The sequence below is a fragment of the Panulirus ornatus genome, chromosome 63, assembly GCF_036320965.1.
Source record: "Panulirus ornatus isolate Po-2019 chromosome 63, ASM3632096v1, whole genome shotgun sequence".
NCBI classification, from domain to species: Eukaryota; Metazoa; Arthropoda; class Malacostraca; order Decapoda; family Palinuridae; genus Panulirus; species Panulirus ornatus.
The window spans coordinates 27167412-27180567 of NC_092286.1; the positions used below are offsets into that span (position 1 = coordinate 27167412).

The window sequence follows — 13156 nt, forward strand, 5'->3', positions numbered from 1 at the left end:
GTGTGCAGAATGAGAATTCAGAAGTGCTTAGAAAAGTGTTTAATGCTGTATTCACTCTGTCACACTAGTCATTAGTTGAATGTGTCTGAGTGAACTTAAAGGCTATATGTATTAGTAAGTTGAAATGGAAATAAGGGAAGTATATAGATGAATGCACAGCAGAATGACTTACAGTGAGAAAATTTCATTTGTGGAAACATGACCAGTGAAAGGTTTGTAAAGTGATATGTTTATGATAAAGTCAGCCATCATATTGAATACTTTTCCCACACGCCTATAAATAGCATCCTCATACACTGTATATGTTAGGAAGTCTGAGGTCTCTGATGTGATAGAGTGACTGGCCTGTGCTATAATGCACAACAGGTAATGTCCACCGATCTTATCTGATTCTGCCTAAATCTGTATTTTAGGTTGAATGCAGAGCACTATCACCGAGGGAAGAATACAGTCCAGTCAGATTTGGGTGGAATATTAAGGAGAAAAGGAAATGGAATGATTGAAAATTGTGGGAATATTTTATTTAGATTTAGATTCTGTAAAGTGTAAAGATTTTTTTTTAGCGTATCAGAGTTGAGAACCTGGTAAATATATTTGTTTGCACCCATGAATGAAGTGACTGTTCATTTTGATAACTGTTAACCCTTAGATTTGAAATTGTAGACATGGTCTGGGAGATCTGTCACAGTGTGAAAAAGAAGTACAAAACTATAGGTTAACATTAAGATACTGAAAGTTGTGTACACACCTTTGTGTTGGTAGTTCACTTCTCAGTAAGGAATGCTTTTTCTTTTTCTCACCTAACTTACCTTTCTGCCTCAGGAGTCCCTAGTTCTATAGAGCTCCTTTATCACTCAGGAAACTGCTGGTTGGTGGGCCCGTAGGTTTTAAAGATTTGGTGATGTGTGTATGTCTCTGTGGGGTGGGTACAGGGGCAATTGTATGGGAGTTACTTCTTGGGGATGATGATATGATGAAATGGTGTTTGTGATGTTGGAGAAATGAGTGATGTCTAGTATATAGTCAAGAAAGTGTAAGTTGTACACATCTAGGGAGTGTTTTTTGGGTGGATGTATGTTTGATGTGATGGTACTTACCCATTTTGCTGTGTAATTAGATTATGGGCTGGTCCCCTAAAAGTGTCAGTAATCCTCCAAAATATAAGATTATTATTTTAACCTTTCCTGTTACTTTTCCAGTATCAAAGGAAGCTGTATTTTTTAGGTCTGGTGCTTAAATTACTTGAAATCCATACTGAATAGAGAAAAATGATTCACATGAAAAATGGAGGAACCACGTGAAAAACTTTTCTTGTAAATTATGCATGAATTGACCCAACCAGTTCAGGAAACAATGAGAATTGTTATTCATTTTAACTTTCAAAAAGGGGAAACAGAAGAAGGAGTCATGCGGGGAGTGCTCATCCTCCTCGAAGGCTCAGATTGGGGTGTCTAAGTATGTGTGGATGTAACCAAGATGAGAAAAAAGGAGAGATAGGTAGTATGTTTGAGGAAAGGAACCTGGATGTTTTGGCTCTGAGTGAAACGAAGCTCAAGGGCAAAGGGGAAGAGTGGTTTGGGAATGTCTTGGAAGTAAAGTCAGGGGTTAGTGAGAGGACAAGAGCAAGGGAAGGAGTAGCACTATTCCTGAAACAGGAGTGGTGGGAGTATGTGATAGAGTGTAAGAAGGTAAACTCTAGATTGATATGGGTAAAACTGAAAGTTGACGGAGAGAGATGGGTGATTATTGGTGCATATGCACCCGGGCATGAGAAGAAAGATCATGAGAGGCAAGTGTTTTGGGAGCCGCTGAGTGAGTGTGTTAGTAGTTTTGATGCACGAGACCGGGTTATAGTGATGGGTGATTTGAATGCAAAGGTGAGTAATGTGGCAGTTGAGGGAATAATTGGTGTACATGGGGTGTTCAGTGTTGTAAATGGAAATGGTGAAGAGCTTGTATATTTATGTGCTGAAAAAGGACTGGTGATTGGGAATACCTGGTTTAAAAAGCAAGATAATCGTAAGTATACGTATGTAAGTAGGAGAGATGGCCAGAGAGTGTTATTGGATTACATGTTAATTGATAGGCATGTGAAAGAGAGACTTTTGGATGTAAATGTGCTGAGAGGTGCAACTGGAGGGATGTCTGATCATTATCTTGTGGAGGCGAAGGTGAAGATTTGTAGGGGTTTTCAGAAAAGAAGAGAGAATGTTGGGGTGAAAAGGAGTGGTGAGAGTAAGTGAGCTTGGGAAGGAGACTTATGTGAGGAAGTACCAGGAGAGACTGAGCACAGAATGGAAAAAGGTGAGAACAAAGACGTAAGGGAAGTGGGTGAGGAATGGGATGTATTTAGGGAAGCAGTGATGGCTTGCGCAGGTGGGCAGATTAGAAAGGGTAGTGAGTGGTGGGATGAAAAAGTAAGATTAATAGTGAAAGAGAAGAGAGAGGCATTTGGGCGATTTTTGCAGGGAAATGATGCAAATGAGTGGGAGATGTATAAAAGAAAGAGACAGGAGGTCAAGAGAAAGGTGCAAGAGGTGAAAAAGAGGGCAAATGAGAGTGGGAGTGAGAGAGTATCATTAAACTTTAGGGAGAATAAAAAGATGTTTTGGAAGGAGGTAAATAAAGTGCATAAGACAAGGGAACAAATGGGAACTTCACTGAAGGGGGCTAATGGGGAGGTGATAACAAGTAGTGGTGATGTGAGAAGGAGATGGAGTGAGTATTTTGAAGGTTTGTTGAATGTGCTTGATGATAGAGTGGCAGATATAGGGTGTTTTGGTCGAGGTGGTGTGCAAAGTGAGAGGGCTAGGGAAAATGATTTGGTAAACAGAGAAGAGGTAGTAAAAGCTTTACGGAAGATGAAAGCCGGCAAGGCAGCGGGTTTGGATGGTATTGCAGTGGAATTTATTAAGAAAGGGGGTAACTGTATTGTTGACTGGTTGTTAAGGTTATTTAATGTATGTATGTCTCCTGGTGAGGTGCCTGAGGATTGGAGGAATGCTTGCATAGTGCCATTGTACAAAGGCAAAGGGGATAAAAGTGAGTGCTCAAATTACGGAGGTATAAGTTTGTTGAGTATTCCTGTGGAAGGTATTAAGAATATATGGTGTGGGAGGAAAGTTGTTAGAAGCAGTGAAAAGTATTTATCAAGGATGTAAGGCATGTGTACTTGTAGGAAGAGAGGAAAGTGATTGGTTCTCAGTGAATGTAGGTTTGCGGCAGGGGTGTGTGATGTCTCTATGGTTGTTTGATTTGTTTATGGATGGGGTTGATAGGGAGGTGAATGTAAGAGTTTTGGAAAGAGGGGCAAGTATGCAGTCTGTTGTGGATGAGAGAGCTTGGGAAGTGAGCCAGTTGTTGTTCGCTGGTGGCTGATTCATGTGAGAAACTGCAGAAGCTAGTGACTGAGTTTGATAAAGTGTGTGAAAGAAGAAAGCTGAGAGTAAATGTAAATAAGAGCAAGGTTATTAGGTACAGTAGGGTTGAAGGTCAAGTCAATTGGGAGGTAAGTTTGAATGGAGAACAACTGGAGGAAGTGAAGTGTTTTAGATATCTGGGAGTGGATTTGGCAGCAGATGGAACCATGGAAGTGGAAGTGAATCATAGGGTGGGGGAGGGGGCGAAAATTTTGGGAGCGTTGAAGAATGTGTGAAAGTCGAGAACATTATTTCGGAAAGCAAAAATGGGTATGTTTGAAGGACTAGTGGTTCCAACAATGTTATATGGTTGTGAGGCATGGGCTATGGATAGAGTTGTGTGGAGGAGGGTGGATGTGCTGGAAATGAGATGTTTGAGGACAATATGTGGTGTGAGGTGGTTTGATCGAGTAAGTAATAATAGGGTAAGAGAGATGTGTGGTAATAAAAAGAGCGTGGTTGAGAGAGCATAAGAGGGTGTTTTGAAATGGTTTGGTCACATGGAGAGAATGAGTGAGGAAAGATTGACCAAGAGGATATATATGTCAGAGGTGGAGGGAACGAGGAGAAGTGGGAGACCAAATTGGAGGTGGAAAGATGGAGTGAAAAAGATTTTGAGTGATCGGGGCCTGAACATGCAGGAGGGTGAGAGGAGGGCAAGGAATAGTGTGAATTGGAACGATGTGGTATACCGGGGTCGACGTGCTGTCAATGGATTGAACCAGGGCATGTGAAGCATCTGGGGTAAACCATGGAAAGTTGTGTGGGGCCTGGATGTGGAAAGGGAGCTGTGGTTTCAGTGCATTATTACATGACAGCTAGAGACTGAGTGTGAGTGAATGTGGCCTATGTTGTCTTTTCTTAGCGCTGCCTCGCACACATGAGGGGGGAGGGGGTTGTTATTTCATGTGTGGTGAGGTGGCGATGGGAATGAATAAAGGCAGATAGTATGAATTATGTACATGTGTATATATGTATATGTCTGTGTGTGTATATATATATATGTATACGTTGAGATGTATAGGTATGTATATTTGCGTGTGTGGATGTGTATGTGGGCGGGTTGGGCCATACTTTTGGCTGTTTCCTTGCGCTACCTCGCTAACGTGGGAGACAGCGACAAAGTGAAATAATATAAATAAATAAAATAAAAATTTAAAGAAACAGATTTGAATAGCACTGTGCGTGATATGATATCACTGTTTATATAAGAAGTGGAGGATGCTTCTGGTACTGACAGATCTCTAGTGAAGAGTAAAAGTTGTCATTTTTAGTTTTTATTTTATAACTACTGCTTCATTGTCAATTATGATGATAAGAATACAGAATGCATTATGATATACATTACATATTAACTATATTTTTTTTTATTATACTTTGTCGCTGTCTCCCGCATTTGCGAGGTAGCGCAAGGAAACAGACGAAAGAAATGGCCCAACCCCCCCCCCATACACATGTATATACATACGTCCACACACGCAAATATACATACCTACACAGCTTTCCATGGTTTACCCCAGACGCTTCACATGCCTTGCTTCAATCCACTGACAGCACGTCAACCCCGGTATACCACATCGCTCCAATTCACTCTATTCCTTGCCCTCCTTTCACCCTCCTGCATGTTCAGGCCCCGATCACACAAAATCTTTTTCACTCCATCTTTCCACCTCCAATTTGGTCTCCCTCTTCTCCTTGTTCCCTCCACCTCCGACACATATATCCTCTTGGTCAATCTTTCCTCACTCATCCTCTCCATGTGCCCAAACCACTTCAAAACACCCTCTTCTGCTCTCTCAACCACGCTCTTTTTATTTCCACACATCTCTCTTACCCTTATGTTACTCACTCGATCAAACCACCTCACACCACACATTGTCCTCAAACATCTCATTTCCAGCACATCCATCCTCCTGCGCACAACTCTATCCATAGCCCACGCCTCGCAACCATACAACATTGTTGGAACCACTATTCCTTCAAACATACCCATTTTTGCTTTCCGAGATAATGTTCTCGACTTCCACACATTCTTCAAGGCCCCCAGGATTTTCGCCCCCTCCCCCACCCTATGGTCCACTTCCGCTTCCATGGTTCCATCCGCTGCCAGATCCACTCCCAGATATCTAAAACACTTCACTTCCTCCAGTTTTTCTCCATTCAAACTCACCTCCCAATTGACTTGACCCTCAACCCTACTGTACCTAATAACCTTGCTCTTATTCACATTTACTCTTAACTTTCTTCTTCCACACACTTTTCCAAACTCAGTCACCAGCTTCTGCAGTTTCTCACATGAATCAGCCACCAGCGCTGTATCATCAGCGAACAACAACTGACTCACTTCCCAAGCTCTCTCATCCCCAACAGACTTCATTCTTGCCCCTCTTTCCAAAACTCTTGCATTTACCTCCCTAACAACCCCATCCATAAACAAATTAAACAACCATGGAGACATCACACACCCCTGCCGCAAACCTACATTCACTGAGAACCAATCACTTTCCTCTCTTCCTTAACTACATATGAATTTATAGAAAAATATATAGTTAATATCCTGACTGTCATGAGTCTGCTGCTCAAACATAAACAAAGGTAACACACTTGGCTGCATACAGATGGTAGCCCAAAAAAACTTCTGGCCTCTGTATCTCTTCAGAGTATATAGTATATTGTTATATTACAGGATATTATAACATCTGTAACTAACATACAAATAAATTTCCAAGCACAACATTGCACACACAGACTGAATTAAGAAACACCACAGCAAAAACTGTAAGCACTGATTTATACATGCATTTTAACAGCTTAATACAAAACCTTTGACATACAGGTATTCCATAGGATAGATGCTTTAGTACTTAGTATATCTGTAAGTTGTAAGACATAACATTCAATGGTAAATTGATAAAAACATCTTCAAAAGAGAGAGCAGAGAGTAGTGCAAGATTGGTCAAATAGGCATTTGCATACAAACACCTAGGTAGTTTTTACTCACAAATAACAGCATGCTGGGAAGTCTGGTATGTTTTTAAAAGATGTAGGGAGTATTTCTGATTGTTGTAGTTGAGGGATATAATTCATGAAGCATGAGGTAAATCCAATTTTTGTTATTATTAGGAATAATTGTGAAATTGAATATACCTAATTGATGCATCAAAAAGCTTTAGATTGGGTTGAGAGGGCATTTTGCAAGTGCTTATTAAGTCATTTCTGTGGGTACATGCTCAATCAATTTTTGTTCTTTGGGTGAGGGGATCTGTGTTTATAAAGTTAGAATACGAGTCAGGGGTCAATTATTTCTGAATGGGGCTGGTAGTTGGTTCTTTTTCTTGAACTTGTTTTCACAGTATACTTTTATTTCTATATGCATGTACAGTGTTGGTGGTGATTAACATGAATATATTCTGAGAGAATGAGTAAGTAAAGGTTGATAGAGAGGATATGTGTCAGAAGTGGAGGGAACAAGGAGAATGGGAAGACCAAATTAGAGAGGGAAGTATGGAGTAATTAAGAATTTAAGCAGTCAGGGCCTGAACATGAAGGAGGGTGAAAGGCATTCATGGGATAAAGTGATTTGGAGTGATGTGGTATACTGGGGTTGATGTGCTGTCAGTGGACTGAACTAGAGCATGTGAAGCATCTGGGGTAAACCATGGAAAGGTCTATGGGGCCTGGATGTGGATAGGAAGCTGTGGTTTCAGTACATGGCATATGTAGAAAATGGATGTGAGCAGATAGAGCATTTTCCTCTGCTCCTGGCACTACCTTGCTAATGCAGGAAATGTTGATTAAGCATGAAAAAAATCAAATTATGGCAGTTAGTATATCCTAAGGGGACATCTATTGATGTTAACCACCATTTGAAGGTACTGAGGAAAGTAAAAATTTTTCCTGTACCTGTTTGAAAATGAGAGAGAATTCAATAGGTTATATAGTAAGTCAGCTAGATGATTAAACAGACTTGGGAAAAGGTAGAACATTAAATGATGCTGGTCACCATATCCTGTGGGTACATGATTTGATATCAGCCATCTTTGAGCATTAGGAAATGTTATGATTAAGGTGTATTGGTAGAACAAAGAGTAAGATACAGTTACTGGTGTGATTAAAGTTAGTGGGGACATGCAAATGGAAAGAGTGATATTAAAGGTGCACAAGTTAGATTTTGAAAGATGTGTGAGTTTAGATAGAAAGAAGAGCAAGAGAAGATTAGAAGATACACAGGATGCGTTGTATGAAGGTAAAAGTATGGAGATATGTTTGTATACTTTATTACATGTATTGCTTTAGCAAGATATAGTCAGGAACAAACAAACATTGGCTTTAGTTGAACAAATCCACACTCTAGCTCTCAGGTATAATGTACTGAAACTAGCACCTGTCATCTACATTATTTCATCCTCTTCTCATCTTTCTAATTGTTCTGGTCTTGATACCCCAAAAACTTCCTGCAAACCAGCCTTCCCACTCCCTTTTGGTCTCCATCTCCACCTTGCTATTTCCACTTATGAAACATAGATCTTTTTAGTCTTTCTTCACTCATCTTCACTGTATGTCTGAGCCATTTCAGCACACTGTCATCAGCTCTCTCGGTCAGGTTTTGCTTACTACCACATCTCTCTTCCACTGTCATTCCTTACAGGTTTAACACACTTCACAGGGATAGCCTATAGCACACAGTCATTTCACTCCCAACACAGTCACCTTCCTTTCTTGTGCATGAAAGGCCAAAGACTTACATCCTTACAGTACTGTCAGGACTATTGACTGTACCCATGTATCTGTTAACAGACGCAGATCTCTCCATCCACACACTTGTGAATGTACCCAGGACCTAGGTTCCCTGTTGCACCATGTGAATATCCTCTGTTAATACAGCTGTCAAAAGCACTCCATTTCTTCCAGGTCCTTCTTCTTCAAGTATACACTTAAGCCATCATGTTTATCTCCCGTGCTGCACTTTTACACACTCTTACAAATTTTCTCATTAGCTTCACAAGTTTCTCTCTGGAGTCTGCCATGTTGTATGCAAACCGCAGCTGATGTATCTTTCATGCCAACCCACTCCCCCAGCATGCTGCAGATCTACCCCTCACTAGAACATCATTGTAATTTACACTCCTTATTGTCTCATTCATAAACTTGTAAACAACCACTGTGCCTTGACGTATCTTTGATGCAGACCACACTCACCAGGAATCACTTACCTTCATTACTTCCTAATGACAAATATGCCATACTTATCTCCTGTTAAAAACTCGGTGCATGTAATTACTTTCCATTTACCCTGTATACTGTATACATACCACATTCACAGAACCTATCTCTTAGTTTTATTACACATTTTTTTCCTGAGTGTGAATGAATGTAGCCTTTGTTGTCTTTTCCTAGTGCTAACTCACACGCACGCGGGGGAAGGGGGGTGGCATTTCATGAGTGGTGGGGTGGCGATGGGAATGGATGAAGGCAGTATGAATATGCTGTGTGTATATATGTATATGTCTGTGAATGTATATGTATGTATATCTTGAAATGTCTAGGTATGTATGTGTGCGTGTGTGGGCGTTTATGCATATACATGTGCATGAGGGTGAGTTAGGCCATTCTTTCATCTGTTTCCTTGAGCTACCTCGCTGACATGGGAGACTGCGAATAAGTATGATAAAATAAATGTAATGTATATGTATATATATATATATATATATATATATATATACATATATATATGGTTTACCCCAGATGCTTCACATGCCCTGGTTCAAACCACCGACAGCATGTCAACCCCGGTAAACCACATCGATCCAATTCACTCTATTCCCTGCCCGCCCCTCACCCTACTGCATGTTCAGGCCCCAATCACACAAAATCTCCTTCACTCCATCTTTCCACCTCCAATTTGGTCTCCCACTTCTCGTTCCCTCCACCTCCTAGTGCTACCTCGCACACATGAGGGGGGAGGGGGATGGTATTCCATGTGTGGCGAGGTGGCAATGGGAATGAATAAAGGCAGACAGTGTGAATTGTGTGCATGGGTATATATGTATGTGTCTGTGTGTGTATATATATGTGTACATTGAGATGTATAGGTATGTATATTTGAGTGTGTGGACGTGTATGTATATATATTGTGTATGGAGGTGGGTTGGGCCATTTCCTTCATCTGTTTCCTTGCGCTACCTTCGCAAACGTGGGAGACAGCGACAAAGCAAAATAAAATAAAAAATGTATATATATTTTTTTTTTTTTTTTTGCTTTGTCGCTGTCTCCCGCATTTGCGAGGTAGCGCAAGGAAACAGACGAAAGAAATGGCCCAACCCACCCCCATACACATGCCTTGATTCAATCCACTGACAGCATGTCGACCCCGGTATACCACATCGATCCAATTCACTCTATTCCTTGCCCGCCTTTCACCCTCCTGCATGTTCAGGCCCCGATCACTCAAAATCTTTTTCACTCCATCTTTCCACCTCCAATTTGGTCTCCCACTTCTCCTCGTTCCCTCCACCTCCGACACATACATCCTCTTGGTCAATCTTTCCTCACTCATCCTCTCCATGTGCCCAAACCACTTCAAAACACCCTCTTCTGCTCTCTCAACCACGCTCTTTTTATTTCCACACATCTCTCTTACCCTTACAGTTACTCACTCGATCAAACCACCTCACACCACATATTGTCCTCAAACATCTCATTTCAGCACATCCATCCTCCTGCGCACAACTCTATCCATAGCCCACGCCTCGCAACCATACAACATTGTTGGAACCACTATTCCTTCAAACATACCCATTTTTGCTTTCCGAGATAATGTTCTCGACTTCCACACATTCTTCAAGGCCCCCAGGATTTTCGCCCCCTCCCCCACCCTATGATCCACTTCCGCTTCCATGGTTCCATCCGCTGCCAGATCCACTCCCAGATATCTAAAACACTTCACTTCCTCCAGTTTTTCTCCATTCAAACTCACCTCCCAATTGACTTGACCCTCAACCCTACTGTACCTAATAACCTTGCTCTTATTCACATTTACTCTTAACTTTCTTCTTCCACACACTTTTCCAAACTCAGTCACCAGCTTCTGCAGTTTCTCACATGAATCAGCCACCAGCGCTGTATCATCAGCGAACAACAACTGACTCACTTCCCAAGCTCTCTCATCCCCAACAGACTTCATTCTTGCCCCTCTTTCCAAAACTCTTGCATTTACCTCCCTAACAACCCCATCCATAAACAAATTAAACAACCATGGAGACATCACACACCCCTTCCGCAAACCTACATTCACTGAGAACCAATCACTTTCCTCTCTTCCTTAACTACATATGAATTTATAGAAAAATATATAGTTAATATCCTGACTGTCATGAGTCTGCTGCTCAAACATAAACAAAGGTAACACACTTGGCTGCATACAGATGGTAGCCCAAAAAAACTTCTGGCCTCTGTATCTCTTCAGAGTATATAGTATATTGTTATATTACAGGATATTATAACATCTGTAACTAACATACAAATAAATTTCCAAGCACAACATTGCACACACAGACTGAATTAAGAAACACCACAGCAAAAACTGTAAGCACTGATTTATACATGCATTTTAACAGCTTAATACAAAACCTTTGACATACAGGTATTCCATAGGATAGATGCTTTAGTACTTAGTATATCTGTAAGTTGTAAGACATAACATTCAATGGTAAATTGATAAAAACATCTTCAAAAGAGAGAGCAGAGAGTAGTGCAAGATTGGTCAAATAGGCATTTGCATACAAACACCTAGGTAGTTTTTACTCACAAATAACAGCATGCTGGGAAGTCTGGTATGTTTTTAAAAGATGTAGGGAGTATTTCTGATTGTTGTAGTTGAGGGATATAATTCATGAAGCATGAGGTAAATCCAATTTTTGTTATTATTAGGAATAATTGTGAAATTGAATATACCTAATTGATGCATCAAAAAGCTTTAGATTGGGTTGAGAGGGCATTTTGCAAGTGCTTATTAAGTCATTTCTGTGGGTACATGCTCAATCAATTTTTGTTCTTTGGGTGAGGGGATCTGTGTTTATAAAGTTAGAATACGAGTCAGGGGTCAATTATTTCTGAATGGGGCTGGTAGTTGGTTCTTTTTCTTGAACTTGTTTTCACAGTATACTTTTATTTCTATATGCATGTACAGTGTTGGTGGTGATTAACATGAATATATTCTGAGAGAATGAGTAAGTAAAGGTTGATAGAGAGGATATGTGTCAGAAGTGGAGGGAACAAGGAGAATGGGAAGACCAAATTAGAGATGGAAGTATGGAGTAATTAAGAATTTAAGCAGTCAGGGCCTGAACATGAAGGAGGGTGAAAGGCATTCATGGGATAAAGTGATTTGGAGTGATGTGGTATACTGGGGTTGATGTGCTGTCAGTGGACTGAACTAGAGCATGTGAAGCATCTGGGGTAAACCATGGAATGGTCTATGGGGCCTGGATGTGGATAGGAAGCTGTGGTTTCAGTACATGGCATATGTAGAAAATGGATGTGAGCAGATAGAGCATTTTCCTCTGCTCCTGGCACTACCTTGCTAATGCAGGAAATGTTGATTAAGCATGAAAAAAATCAAATTATGGCAGTTAGTATATCCTAAGGGGACATCTATTGATGTTAACCACCATTTGAAGGTACTGAGGAAAGTAAAAATTTTTCCTGTACCTGTTTGAAAATGAAAGAGAATTCAATAGGTTATATAGTAAGTCAGCTAGATGATTAAACAGACTTGGGAAAAGGTAGAACATTAAATGATGCTGGTCACCATATCCTGTGGGTACATGATTTGATATCAGCCATCTTTGAGCATTAGGAAATGTTATGATTAAGGTGTATTGGTAGAACAAAGAGTAAGATACAGTTACTGGTGTGATTAAAGTTAGTGGGGACATGCAAATGGAAAGAGTGATATTAAAGGTGCACAAGTTAGATTTTGAAAGATGTGTGAGTTTAGATAGAAAGAAGAGCAAGAGAAGATTAGAAGATACACAGGATGCGTTGTATGAAGGTAAAAGTATGGAGATATGTTTGTATACTTTACTACATGTATTGCTTTAGCATGATATAGTCAGGAACAAACAAACATTGGCTTTAGTTGAACAAATCCACACTCTAGCTCTCAGGTATAATGTACTGAAACTAGCACCTGTCATCTACATTATTTCATCCTCTTCTCATCTTTCTAATTGTTCTGGTCTTGATACCCCAAAAACTTCCTGCAAACCAGCCTTCCCACTCCCTTTTGGTCTCCATCTCCACCTTGCTATTTCCACTTATGAAACATAGATCTTTTTAGTCTTTCTTCACTCATCTTCACTGTATGTCTGAGCCATTTCAGCACACTGTCATCAGCTCTCTCGGTCAGGTTTTGCTTACTACCACATCTCTCTTCCACTGTCATTCCTTACAGGTTTAACACACTTCACAGGGATAGCCTATAGCACACAGTCATTTCACTCCCAACACAGTCACCTTCCTTTCTTGTGCATGAAAGGCCAAAGACTTACATCCTTACAGTACTGTCAGGACTATTGACTGTACCCATGTATCTGTTAACAGACACAGATCTCTCCATCCACACACTTGTGAATGTACCCAGGACCTAGGTTCCCTGTTGCACCATGTGAATATCCTCTGTTAATACAGCTGTCAAAAGCACTCCATTTCTTCCAGGTCCTTCTTCTTCAAGTATA

The 13156-nt window shown here is 40.6% G+C and overlaps 1 protein-coding gene across 1 annotated transcript in view; it reads left to right on the top strand.

Moving 5' to 3' along the window:
- Window positions 1–13156, top strand: part of Pex13 (peroxin 13) — a 137422-nt gene that overhangs the window by 15233 nt on the left and 109033 nt on the right. The window lies entirely within an intron of this gene.